The 13,035-nt window shown below is 47.5% G+C and overlaps 1 protein-coding gene across 1 annotated transcript in view; it reads right to left on the bottom strand.

Moving 5' to 3' along the window:
* The window catches only part of RFX4 (regulatory factor X4), a 100,945-nt gene extending 88,226 nt beyond the window's left edge, over positions 1-12,719 (bottom strand). Inside the window, exons 1-2 of the mRNA XM_039519314.1 lie at positions 12,422-12,719; positions 8,498-8,584 (exon numbers count right to left, since the gene is read on the bottom strand). The gene's annotated coding sequence lies outside the window, so the exon portion shown is untranslated. The remainder of the gene's footprint in view (positions 1-8,497; positions 8,585-12,421) is intronic.
* Positions 12,720-13,035: the final 316 nt, after the last annotated feature.

The raw sequence follows: 13,035 nt of genomic DNA, 5'->3' as shown, positions 1-13,035 counted from the left end.
TCCCTCTACAGACTACAATTTCTAAACTTATTCTGTCTGTTCTGTTCAATGAGCTAGCTTTGAGATGTTTATCATCTTTTCATCTATGCCAGCTTGATTTAATTTTCCCTTAGGATATCATATGACACTATATGAAATATCTTACCAGTATCTAAATTATACAGCAGTATAGTCACTACCTCCATCCATTTAGTTGCTGGGTTTTCATGTAAAGAACTATGAGCAGGTGCTTTAACCAATCTGATAGCAAGCACAAGCTATACACTATGAATAGTCCAAACTCATTCCTCCATGGCACTTAATGTTATTAACACCAAAATTAATTATAAGATCACAAACCCCAGGTAAAACCATCTCCTAAGGTTTGTCTGCTCCTGGGTTCCTTCTTTCAGACTTTGCAGCCCACACACTAAATCCTCCTTTATATCTCAGTGAGGGAATGAGCTTAATGGTGCTCAAATTTTTTCCAACAATAGTTGTTTTTTTAATTGAAAATTGGATTCTCAATAAATCTAAAATATTCATGAAAGTGCTTCCTCAAAAAAAAATCCACATTTTTTGTCACAAAACTGAAATTTTTCAGTTTGTCTGGTTTTGGGCAAATATTTTTCATTGATTAAAAAACAAAAACAAAAACAAAACAAACACACCACCACATTTTGGTTTGTTTGTTGGGCAAAAAGCCCAGATTTTCCAAAGGATCGTTTTTTTGTCATCAGCTCTAGAGCTACCCGTTTCACTGTTATTTTCATCTAAGTGAAATTATCATGAATGTGGGAAGATTACCATTAAGAACTCCAGTTGTGTCTAAAATGGTGAAAAATTAGATGATATTTTTGTAAAGCAAAAGGTGATCATTCATAATTGTAACATCACGGCCACAAATAAGTGCTTGTTTAAAACACTGCCAATTAATTACAATGATAATCCATGTGTTCTAGAGACGTAAAATAAACAAGTGGGATTTGCAAGGTTAAAAAGGTATTGTGTGGTTTTGGTTACATCATAGTAAAACCAAGAAACTGAGACCTGAAGGGGTTCCAGAACACTAATATATATGAATCCTGCAATCCTTTTTCATTCCTTTCTAACACTTGGAAGCAGTGCTTAATTTATAATGAAAGAGGTGCTGGGGCTCAAGCAATTTTTTTACTTTCCTAACTGATGCAGCAAGCCCCAGAGGTGCCAGGGCTATGAATTGCCAAGCCTAGAGGTGCCAGGGCTCAGCCCTGACACAAATTAAGCACTGCTTCAAAGTGGAGGTGAGGAGAAGGCAGTCTCATGGAAGGAGAGGTTGAGGGGTAGCTTGGTTTTCGTTTGTGTTTTCAAGGGGTGTTTTTTTGGTGAGGTGGGGAGGGATAATTGCACCTGAATGAGGAGTCATGGGGGAGATGAGTTTTAGGTATGAAATCAAACATATGCCCGTATGCCTTTTTGTGTACAGGCTTGCTTACTTCTCCTTTATACAATATACTCCTGTGATCTCATTAGCTAATTGAATAGCAGAACCATGCATTATATTTAGCCTTCTTTTCATAAAAAAATACAGCCAATATTTTTTTCCTGTTTTGCAAAATTGACATGAAATTGAAGATGGAACGTTTTGTTTCAATCTTGCCTCGGGTCAGGTTCTGCAACCATTCATACAGCAAGGGGATAATAATGGGTGTCATTTTCCTTTACTTTTGTGTTTATTCTTTTATTGCTTCCCCGCAGAACAGTGCCCTACATTAAAACAAACTACTGTTATTTAAATGAATGCTAAGTATTCTGTAAAAGAAATATAGAAATGGGAACAAATCCTGGCTCAAGGTACCTCCAACACCAGAGTTCTCAGTACCTCTATGGCTGCAATTGCAGAAAAGCACTTGAAGACTTGAGGGCTAGCCCATGTCTGCATGCACACACTTGCGTGCGCACACGGCAACTGCACGGCACTTTAAATAGCACCTCATCCCCAGGAGCTGAGCTAGTGAGGCGGCTCTCTCAGTGACATATCCAGCAGTCAGGGTGCTGCCTGTCGACATCAGCTGAGACCCCACCCAACTTCCCCCCAGGACCCCACCCCCTACCTGTCCCCTGATAAACCTCCTAGACTCCCATGCCTATCCAATTGCTGCCTGTCCCCTGACTGCCCCTCCGAACCTCTGCCCCATCCAACCCCCCCTGCTCCTTGTCCCTTGACTGGCCCCTGGAACCCCCTACCCCTTCTCCAACCTTGTAATCTTGTGGCACTGACGCGTTGTAGCTTCATTTTATATTGGCTTACAGGGCGGGAGTGGGGGGGGGGCACCACCATTTTGGGCCCCACCAAAAATTATACAAACCTGCCGCCTATGTTCAGGACAACTGAGCAGGGAAGATGGCTGTGCTCCCCCGCTGAAACCAAGTGAAGGACTCAATGACTGGGGTTGCCAACTTTCTACTCACATAAAACCGAACACCCTTGCCCCACCCTTCCTCCAAGGCCCCACCCATGCCCCGCCCCTTCTCTGAGGCCCCAACCCCGCTCACTCCATTCCCCCTTTCCTCTGTGCCTTGCTCTCCCCACCCTCACTTACTCATTTTCACCAGGCTGGGTAAGGGCTCTGGCTGGGGGTGCAGGCTCCGGGGTGGGGCCAGGGATAAGGGGTTTGGACTGCAGGAGGAGGCTCCAGGCTTGGCGATGTAGCTGAGGGGTTCCGAGTATGGGAAGGGGCTCTGGGCTGAGGCAGGCCGTTTGGAGTTACAAGAGTCTAGACGTTTTAATCAAGTCTACCAGCTTCCACCTTTCTGAACTAATTTCTTCTAGTCAAGATAGTGAGTATTAGAAAGATACTTTGTGTCCTCACCTAATAATCCTATGCTTGCAATTCTGTGTGTTTGTTATTGATTATTCTTAATTCTACCTGTATCGTTGTACTGAGAAAGAGAGAGGATTCTCTCCAGAACTTAGCAAGGTTATACCCTATGAGTGGCCAGCTTTGGCTCATAGAGATTCCGTATTTTCTTTTTGTTCTTTTAATAAATTCTTTCTATAAAGATTTGATTAAATCCCTTCTACTGTGGATAGGGGGAGGGGCTGAGACATTCTCTCTCGGTGGTGAGACAGCTTATCTCCGGGCAGAGAGGGGGGAGGGGGAAGGGTTCCTCCTCTGTAAGTGATCTGTGTTCCCCAGGGAGTGTCTTCGGAGGGAGACAGGGGGGAAACAGGGGTGTCCCGGCCCACGTAATTGACCGAGGTGGTGGCAGCAAAGGGGAGACCTACCCTAGGATTTTGGGGTGGGGGAAGTCATGCGGGTCCTCACTTTGAAACCCCCCAGTTTCAAGTGAGGGTAGACTCTGAGGCAGGGGGGGTTGGTGTGTGGGAGAGGGTACAGGGTCTGGGAGGGGCCAGAAATGAGGGGTTCAGGGTGCAGGAGGGGGCTCTGGGCTGCGGCTCTGGGATGGAGTTGGGGTGCAGGGGGTGAAGGCTCCAGCTGGGGGTATGGGCTCTGGTGTGGGGGATGAGGTATTTGGGGTGCAGGAGGGTGCTCTGCGGCGGAGAGGTTTGGAGTACAGGAGGAGGCTCCAGGCTGGGGCAATGCGTTGGGGGGATGAGGGCTCTGGCTGGGGGTGCAGGCTGTGGGGTGGGTCTAGGAATGAGGAGTTTGGGGTGCAGGAAGGTGCTTCAGGCTGGGATTGAGGGGTTCAGAGGGTGGGAGGGGGATCAAGGCGGGGCAGGGGGTTGTGGTGCAGGGGGGATGAGGGCTCCAGCTGGGAATGCAGGCTCTGGGGTGGGCACAGGGATGAGGGGTTTGGGATGCAGGACAGAGCTCCAGGTTTGAGGGGGGCTCAGGGTTGGGGCACGGGCGTGGTTCCCAGCCAATGGGAGTGCAGAGTCGGTGCTCGAGGCAGCGTGCAGAGCCTTGTGGCCCCCCTACCTATGAGCCAGACCTGCTGGCCCCTTCTGGGGCACAGCACGGTGCCAGGACATGTAGGGACTAGTCCGCCTTAGACCAGCAGCACCGCCGACCGGACGTTTAACGGCCCAGTCTGTGGTGCTGACCGGAGCCGCCAGGGTCCCTTTTTGACCGGGCATTCCAGTAAAAAACCAGACACCTGGCAACCCTACAATAGCCACAGCCAGTAAGGCCCAGTCAGCGAAGAAGAGACTGGGACAATTAGGTCCCAAAAACACCCTAGCCCCTACACTCACCAAATGGCAATAGGGATGAGGAGAGAAACATCTCACATCAATTATTTTTCTTCTGTACAGTAGGTATAAGACCCTGGCCCTCTCTTTCACCCTACAGCAAAGACAGTATCCCCCCCCACCCTCATTGCTGCAATTCCCAAGGTGCCAGAGAAGGGGTAAGGAGAAGACAAAATGTAAAAAATGGGGTCCACTTACTATGTATAACCAAAAAACTTCAACCTTGGGAGTTTCTTTGGTCAGTGGTTCTGCCTTCCTCCTGACTGGAAGCTTTGCTTCAAGGCTATCGGTATGCAGCTCTGTTTGTGGTTTGCACACGCTACCAAGGCCAAGTTTTCATAAGAGTCTACAGTTTTGGCTGCCCCGCTTGAGAGATTCCTTAATTTTAAGAGTCAGACTTCCAACCAAAGTCAATGGAATTGGGGGTGCTCAGCAGCTTTGAAACACAGACCCCTACACATGTTAAGTTGGATATGCACAATTTGAGGGATGTAAAATTAGTGGACACTTGAAAATTTTGATTTTAGTCTCTAGGTCAGTCAAGCAGCTGGGAAGAATCTCCCCTTATACCTGCTGGGACATCTGGGAGGTACTGACCCCTCACGTCATCCCCATGCAGTCCAACGGGTGCGATAGGACCCCTGAGACGCTATGGAAGCAGAGGTCAGATCTGGATGAACTCCCTGCATTAAGCCGAGCAGCTCCACAGTTTTCAGATGAACAGCCCCTCCCCTGTCAAATTTCCACACTAGGTCTGACTGTTCTCAGGATTGGTGGGCCCAATGCTGAAATGAGCTAGATCAGGGGTTCTCAACCTTTTTCTTTATGAGCCTCCCCGCCCCCCCGCATATGCTATAAAAACTCCACAGCCCAGCTGTGTCAGAACAACTTTATTTCTGCTTAAAAAAGCCAGAGCTAGTGTTAGGGGGTAGCAAGGAGGACAATTGCCTGGGGCCCCACACGATATGGGGCACTGCGAAGCTAAGTTGCTTAGGCTTCAGCTCCAGGTGGTGGGGCTCAGGGCCCCGGGCTGCAGTCCTACATGGCAGGACTTTGGCTTCCTGGGCCCTAGCAAGTCCAATGCCAGCCATGGTTGGCAGCCCCCCTGAAACCTGCTCGCAGCCCCCCAGGGGACCCCAGACTCCTGGTTGAGAGCCACTGAGCTAGATGAAGGTAAGTAGTTACCATATCTCTCACTGTTATGTAGCCATGGGTGAGAATCCAGCCCCGAGGGCAGATCCTGTGTTCCTTGTACAGGCTGGGAGTTTCCAAAGCACCTACATGACTTAGGAGCACAAGTCTAATTGACTAGAGATGGTTGGAAAATGGACAGTTTTCCTCCCCCAGGAAATATTTATATCTGATATGAGACACTGTTGAAGACATGATACTGAATTAGATGGGGACCTCAGCTCAGATTAGCTATGGCAATTCCTTTCCACATATATTTCAGAAAAATATATCTGCTAATTTAGGTGCATTGAGTCAATGTCACTTTTATGGCTGGGGGTTTTGCAGGCATGGCTTCTGTGGGGTCTGCAGGCATGGTATCACAGAAAGTCCTGAGATTCAGAAATCAGTCCCAAGGGTCTCAATAAGTACCCCTAAAATTGCTGAGGCTGAGGTGAAAAGCCTGTGATTAGGTATGGATGCTGAGCCAATGACTTCACATGCCTTGACATCAGCCCAACAAGCTACCAGAGATGAGAGACTGACACATGGTCATATAAACTCCTTTCACAGATACATTGGGAAGCGGAATCAGCACAGAGACACTTGAAATATGGCACTTCTTTCCCTGATCCTGATTCTCAGAAGACCCACTATAATACACTGATAAACCACAGATGGAATTTCCTTGGCCCACCAATGAAGTGCCTATCTTAGATGCTCAACGGACACTTGGGAGCTAGAGGAGGTTTAATACTTGCCATAAAGCAAAAGAACATTACCCAAAGTGACCTCGACAACAGCTAACTTCACCTGCAGTGGAATGACTAGCCAATCAAACAAGCCCAAACCTGCACAGAACCAACATACTCTTTGCAGATCCAGAACAGAAAGCTCTGGAGTAAGAGCTACCCATACTATAAGACATTAATCAGATAGAGCCTGATCCGAAGCTCAAAGTTAAAAGAAAGACTCCCACTGGCTTGGACTATGGGCCTGATCTAAAGCTCAGAGTCAACGGGAGTCTTTCCGTTGACTTTGATGGACTTTGGATTGGGTCTGCAGACATCGTGAGCATTCTGAAAAGTATGACTGCTCAGCGTTGAACTCTTCGGCTATTAGGAGTTAAGTCATGTCAGGCATCACTTGAAAGATGGCTTTATTCAGGTTTAGCACACAGTTTGAAATTGACGTTATAAGATATTAATGATCTCCGTCTACACAAAACCTGGGCAAACAAATGATTGTTGTGAATCTGCCAGAATCATTTGCAGAGAAACTCCTTAATTTCTAAAATAAAACCTGGCAAATGAGTGGTTCTCAACTATACTCATCAGTTTGCTTCAGTGAATTACAGCAAGTGTTCTCAATTTGAGGGTCACAAACAAGTGTCAGGAGGTTCCAATCATTCTTCTCTTCCCATATTTCTAAAGTAGAGGGTTGTCCCACCTAGATCCCTGAGCAGAGGGGAGCAGAGTCCCTGTACAAAAAGGGCCACTGAATTATTGTACTGTCATATTATCAACACCATAGCAACTGGACATCCTCGGAGTAATTCTCCCTTAATGCAAAAAAAAAAAAAAAAAAAAAAAAAAGGGAGGGGGCACAGTCGGGTAGATTGGATGCAAAATATGGGGTGGGAGGATTGTTTGTCTTCGTTTTGAAAAAGCATAGTAAACAAATGGCTTTTTAAAACATTTCAGTTAAAAGTGTTTATGTTTAGACCTAAGCAATCTCCTGCAGAGTAAGAAATGCAAACATATATTGTAGCATGGGCTAACACATAAAATGCAGAGATGGAAAATGACTTATGTTGTTTATTTTCTCTATCTAAATTGAGTAAAATGAAAAGAAAAAACCCAAATGGGGGGAAGTAAATGGTGAATAAAAAAAAAGGAAGAAGAATTTTAAAGGGAAACTCATCTTAAAAATCATTTCTGCCTGATTTTTAAACCTGTTACAAGCAACAACTAAAATTGCTATAACTGAAGATAATTAAAATATTTTTCCTCTGACTAGATTTAAAATTGCCACTGTCCCTTTAATAATCTAAGGTAGTAGTAGCATAGGTAAGGGCATATTTAACATGTGATTGTAACCTGAGAGTCTAATTTTTTAACACGTGATATACATTAGGATGGATTTATTAAGCCACTGTTTATTGTTTTAGTCTGCGTTCCAAGTGTCTAGTGGTCACCTGTTAAAAACAAAACAGATGATTTTACTCTCGATCTAATCCTGACAGTTGCATTTTACAGGTCATAACTTTTTATACAGCGAGCCCTGAATTTTGCAACCTATTCTATTCAGGCAGACCCCTGTGCCCACGCAGAGCCCTACCAAAGCCCTGGCTCCGAGTATCCTGATCTAACCAACAGACAATACTACTTCCTCTTCAATACATTTTTAATGGGAGGCTAGCAAACGTTCCAATGAAAACATGTATAAAATTATCAGCTATCACAGTAACCTGGCTCTTTGGACTACGCAACTGAAACGCTCTTTCATTCCAACGATTGGATTTGGAAACCTGAATACACACTATTTTACATTACTTAGATTGTTTGTACAGCACCTAGCACAGTGAGATCCTGGTCCATGACTGGTGTCCGTAGTTGCTACCACAACACAAATAATAACTAACAGTTTTAAATCCCGTGTATAGCGTAACTGCCTTTTTGTGTTGTACAACACGGTTCACTTCATTTACCAAATCATTGCCTTGAAAAACAGCACAGTGCAACTAAGTCTACGCCTATGCTGCAATCCAAGGTGCGCTTGCAGTACTGCTAAAAATAGAAGTACAGATGCAGTAGCCCAGGCTTTAGCAAGGGCTGTACAAACATGCCAGAATCCAGGGTATGTACTTGCATTGCTAGCCCTGTTGAAGCCAGTCACCCCATGTCTGCATTGCTATTTTTAACTCTGTTAGTGGGGCATTCCGACCTGAGCTGAAATCACCCCTTGGATTGCAGTGTAGAACTACCCCCATTGTAAGGCATATACCTTTTTCTTTATATATTCAATATCATGATGAAAGAAAGATAGTTTCTGAATATAAGCATCAATGTTACGATGGCATGTTTTAACAAGTTAACTTCTGCACATGGGCATACCCATAACCTCACTTAAACTGAATGAAAAATTACTTACTTTCATCATTAGAAACATGCCCCAGAGAGGTGTGACTGGAATACCGTTTGTTTTCACTTTCATTGAGACATCTTTCAATCCAGCTCTCTGCAAAATAACAAAATTGCTTTTTTGTCTTTTGAGTAAATACAAATCTTTTGAACGATCTGAAATCTACAGTACAATTAGGGTTGCCAACTTTCTAACTGCAGAAAACTGAACACCCTTATCCCACCTGCTGCTCCTGCCCTGCCCCCACTCACTCCATCCCCCCTTCCTCTGTTGCCCGGAGGGGGTGCGGGCTCTGCAGGGGGTGGGGATGAAGGATTTGGGGTACAGGAGAGGGCACCAGGCTAGAGTGTGGAGCCGAGGGGTTCGGAGTGTGGGAGGGGGTTCCGGGCTGGGGCAGGCGGTTGCGGGGAGTACGGACTCTGGCTAGGGGTGTAGGCTGTGGTGTGGGGCTGGGAATGTGAGGTTTGGGGTGCAGGAGGGGGCTCAGGACTGGGGCCAAAGGGTTCAAAGTGCAGGAGGGAGCTCAGGGCTGGGGCAGGAGGGAGTTGCGGGTGCGGGGCAGGCTCTGGGCAGCACTTACCTGAGGTGGCTCCCAGAAGCAGCAACATGTCCTCTGGCTCCTAGGCACAGGGTCAGCCAGGGAGGCTCCATGCAAGGCCCTCACCCACAGGTACTGCCACCGCAACTCCCATCGGCCGCAGTTCCCAGCCAATGGGAGCTACGGAGCTGGTTTTCAGAGTGGGGGGCAGCACGTATGGCCTCCCTGGCCACCCCTGCATCTAGGGGTGCAGGGACCTGTCATTGCTTCCGCGAGCCATGCAGAGCCTGCCTTAGCCTCTCTGCGCCACCAACCAGACTTTTAGCAGCCTGGTCAGCAATGCTGACCGGAGCCGCCAGGGTCCCTTTTCAACCCGGCTTTCTGGTCAAAAACTGAACACCTGGCAACCCTAAAATACAATCCTCTCTTCTTCTTCAACACTTAGCCAGACAGTCAGTTGGTCATTGCGCTAGTTCGTCATTTGGTTTGTTCCTGCGCAACTGTGAAAGCTTAATGGCCTGAGAGTCCAACATCGGAACAGACTTGATGAACTCTTGTAATAGGGGGTCTCCCTCACAAGTCTGACCTGAACCTCATCATGGTGGAGGAGGTGTAACAACTGAAGTAGGGGATTGCTCATTGGAGCTATGCCATCAGCGATGAAGGCTTGTCCAAAATATCACCTTGGGCATTATGCCAAGTGGACAGATCCAATGTGAACCCTGAAAATGATGGCTAACACAGGCGGCGAAGATGCAGGGTAGAAGCTGCACCTAGCTACCCGAGATGAAGGAAGTCACTTAGAAAGACTCAACAGCTCAGGTTGCACAGCATGAAGCCTGGTAGACCAGGAACAGGGTCGCGTTACTGTGCCTCCAACTCATCCCAGTGGGACGAGATATTTCCCAGGATAATCATTTGCTCTTCTAAATACAATACAGCACCACAATTTTTGCTAGAAGCCTTTCTGCTGGATTTCACTCAAAACTTGCCCAGACCCATGTACAAGAAGAACCCTCTTCCTGCCTTCAACTATCAGATTTCTGTTTTAAAAAACTACACAGGCTGAATGAGATGTGTCCATGCACATTAGAAGTCTTTTTCGCGGAGACCAATAATTTATCTGACACATAATTTAATGTGACAAGACAACTCGAGGGCCCCGTTCTCCTGAAATGTTTTCAAAATTATGCAGGGAATTGAAACACGTGCACGATGCATATATTCCTAGGCCTCAATCTTGCAAAGCCTTATGCATGATTTCAACGAGACTCTTCACCTGTATAAAGTTAACCAAATGTTCAAGTTTTGGCAGGGTTAGAATCCCTACACTGACGCCCAATCCTGGAATCAGATCCACTCAGGTGGATACTTATCCCCTCATGAATTCCTCCTCCCAACAGATAAAAGGTCTGTCCACAGAGATCGGATTACAGGAGTGTGGCCTGAGATGCCAGGTCTTCAGGACAAGGATTGTATCTTCTCACGTGTTTGCTTGTACTGCTCCTAGAACAATGGAGCCTTGAGTTTGGCTGGGACCTTTGAACACTACTGCAGTGAGTGTAATTCTTCCTCTCACAAAACTAGTATTAATGGTCATGTGAATAAGCAGGAAGAAGTAAAGATTGATGGAACTGACCATGGCCATAGGTGGGGTAGGAAGAGGTGGAATCCAAGGCTGCAAAAGTGGCACCCTACTTGCAGCAGGTAGCAACCCAACTGAGAAAAGACTAACAGGAACTGAAGTTAGTCAGACCCTGGTATATAGCAGATAGCCAGGGCCAAGAGTATTGAAAGGGATCTGGATGACCACACACTCACTTTACACCACACAGCCTACATGAGAGACCTAAAACATTAGTTTCAGGGTGCAGTGATGGGCTGGCTGAGGTCCAGGGGATGGTTGTCTGGGAGATTTATCATCCTGGTGGGTAAACATGAGCGCACTGGCATTGTGCGGGCAGCTCGCTGCATTGCTAAAGTGTATCCGGTGGTTTTAGAGTGTTAATTTGAGGGTATACTTAAAAAGTTATAAAAACAGGACATGTACAGCTTTGGTTAAGAATTGAATTTGAATAAAGAAAGACCTAAGTAATCATGGCCAGACAACACCCATGAGAGCAGCCTCATGCATCTAGGTGCACATGCACGCACGCAACAGGGGTCCATATAGAAGTACTCAAGAAAGGCAACATGAAGCAGCAAATCACATGTTTGCCAGAACCCTACCAGAAGTCCTCAGTTATAGTTGTGCGCATACTGTTCGAGCTGGTTAGCCCCTGGACCACAGGTTGCAGCCGCTTCATGTTGCACCCTCCCTTCTCTCTCTATTCCGTATGCATTCCTGGAAGGAATAACGTTGTGGTGCAGCCTTCATTCCCTTACTTATGGCTACATTTGCATGCACCACCCAGGGCTGGCTCTAGGCACCAGCGCTCCAAGCATGTGCTTGGGGCAGCACTTTCCAAGGGGCAGCACTCCTGCTCCTTTTTTTTTTTTTGCTTGGGGTGCAAAAAGCCAGGAGCCAGCCCTGAGCGAAGGTGAGCTGTGGCGGTGGGGGGTGCAAGAAGGGCCGCAGGAAGTAACCCGGTGGGGGGCCAGAGGAACTGCTTCCCCCCCCCAGCTCACCTCTGCTCCACTGCCGCCTGCTCCCCCGAGTGCACTGCCACTCTGCTTCTCCCCCTCCCAGGCTTGCTGTGCGAATCAGCTGTTTTGCAGCAAGCCTGGGAGGGAGGAGGGAGAAGCAGAGCGGCGGCGGCGCACTCAGGGGATCGGGCAGAGTGGAGGTGAGCTGCGGCGGTGGGGGGCACGAGGATGGCCGCAGGAAGTAACCTGGGGGGGCAGAGGAACTGCTCCCCCAGCTCACCTCCGCCTTCTCCCCCAAGTGCCCCACTGCTCCGCTTCTCCCCCCTCCCAGGGGAGGAGGCGGGGATGGGGATTTGGAGAAGGGGTTGGAATGGGGCGGAGAAGGGGTGGAGTTGGGGCGGGGCCAGGAGGGCACGGGAAAATGTTTTTGCTTGGGGCAGCAAAAAACTTGAAGCCGGCCCTGGCACCACCTCCCCTTTCTCAACTGTTTGCAGGTTCTGTGCACAGAAGCAACACATTCACCATTGTACTGCAAAGCACCCAAGAAGTATCAGACCAGTAACGCTCTCCTTCCTAGAATTTACTCCCTTTGCAGAGGAGGATCAAGGATTTTTCATACTTTTTCAGGAAGGCCACTAAAGCAAACAAACACTGCAGCAACATATAGCTATTGTTTCTGGTATATTTATACCCTCTCAGGAAAGCTGTTCCTCTTTCTATCACATCCAGCACAGCCATACATAAAACCACCCTGAACCCAGTGGTTTAAAACCTTACAATAGAACCTTGATAACTAATCTGTACTTTACCCAATCACAAACCACAAGTCTGTGTAGATATCTGATTTCCTGGCTTTCACAGAAGAAAAGAGCCTGTTGAAGTTTTGCTGCAGGCCGATCCAGTACACTATCTAAGGGCCATATACCACATTATCTCTGGCCCATGTCTGGTGTTCCTGCCACATGCTGAAATTGAGCCAGTGGTGCTGCCAATCCCTCCTGCTCCTTCAGTGCCGTGGGGCAGAGGGATGGGCTCTCAGCAGCGAAGAGGACCCGGGCACTGTGGATTACAGCAGAGTGAGGGCTGAGAGGCCTATGAGAAAGGCGACCCCACCTCTTTGATGCAAGCTTTTTGGAGAGCAGCCTTTGTTGCTTATATGCACCTGATGGCATTGAGCTCAGCTGCTGGGAGTAAAAGCAAACATAGCTGCCACCACCTCTGAGCAGGGAGCCTGATCCCCTGCTCTTCATCCTTCTAACAAGAACTGTGTGAGTCATCCTAGCAACAGGGAGCTGGGAGTAGTCATCTGTATTTATCTTCAGTGCCTGGGCCTGGGGCTGGACCAGGGGGACAAAGCTTTTTCAAGGTTTTATTTGGTGGTATTTTTCTTGTCAATATCGTTACACATACCAAACCCACTGTC

Source organism: Mauremys reevesii, linkage group 1 (assembly GCF_016161935.1).
Source record: "Mauremys reevesii isolate NIE-2019 linkage group 1, ASM1616193v1, whole genome shotgun sequence".
Taxonomy (NCBI): domain Eukaryota; kingdom Metazoa; phylum Chordata; order Testudines; family Geoemydidae; genus Mauremys; species Mauremys reevesii.
The sequence above is the reverse complement of the archived record's forward strand: the minus strand, read 5'-3'. Positions and strand labels throughout refer to the sequence as shown.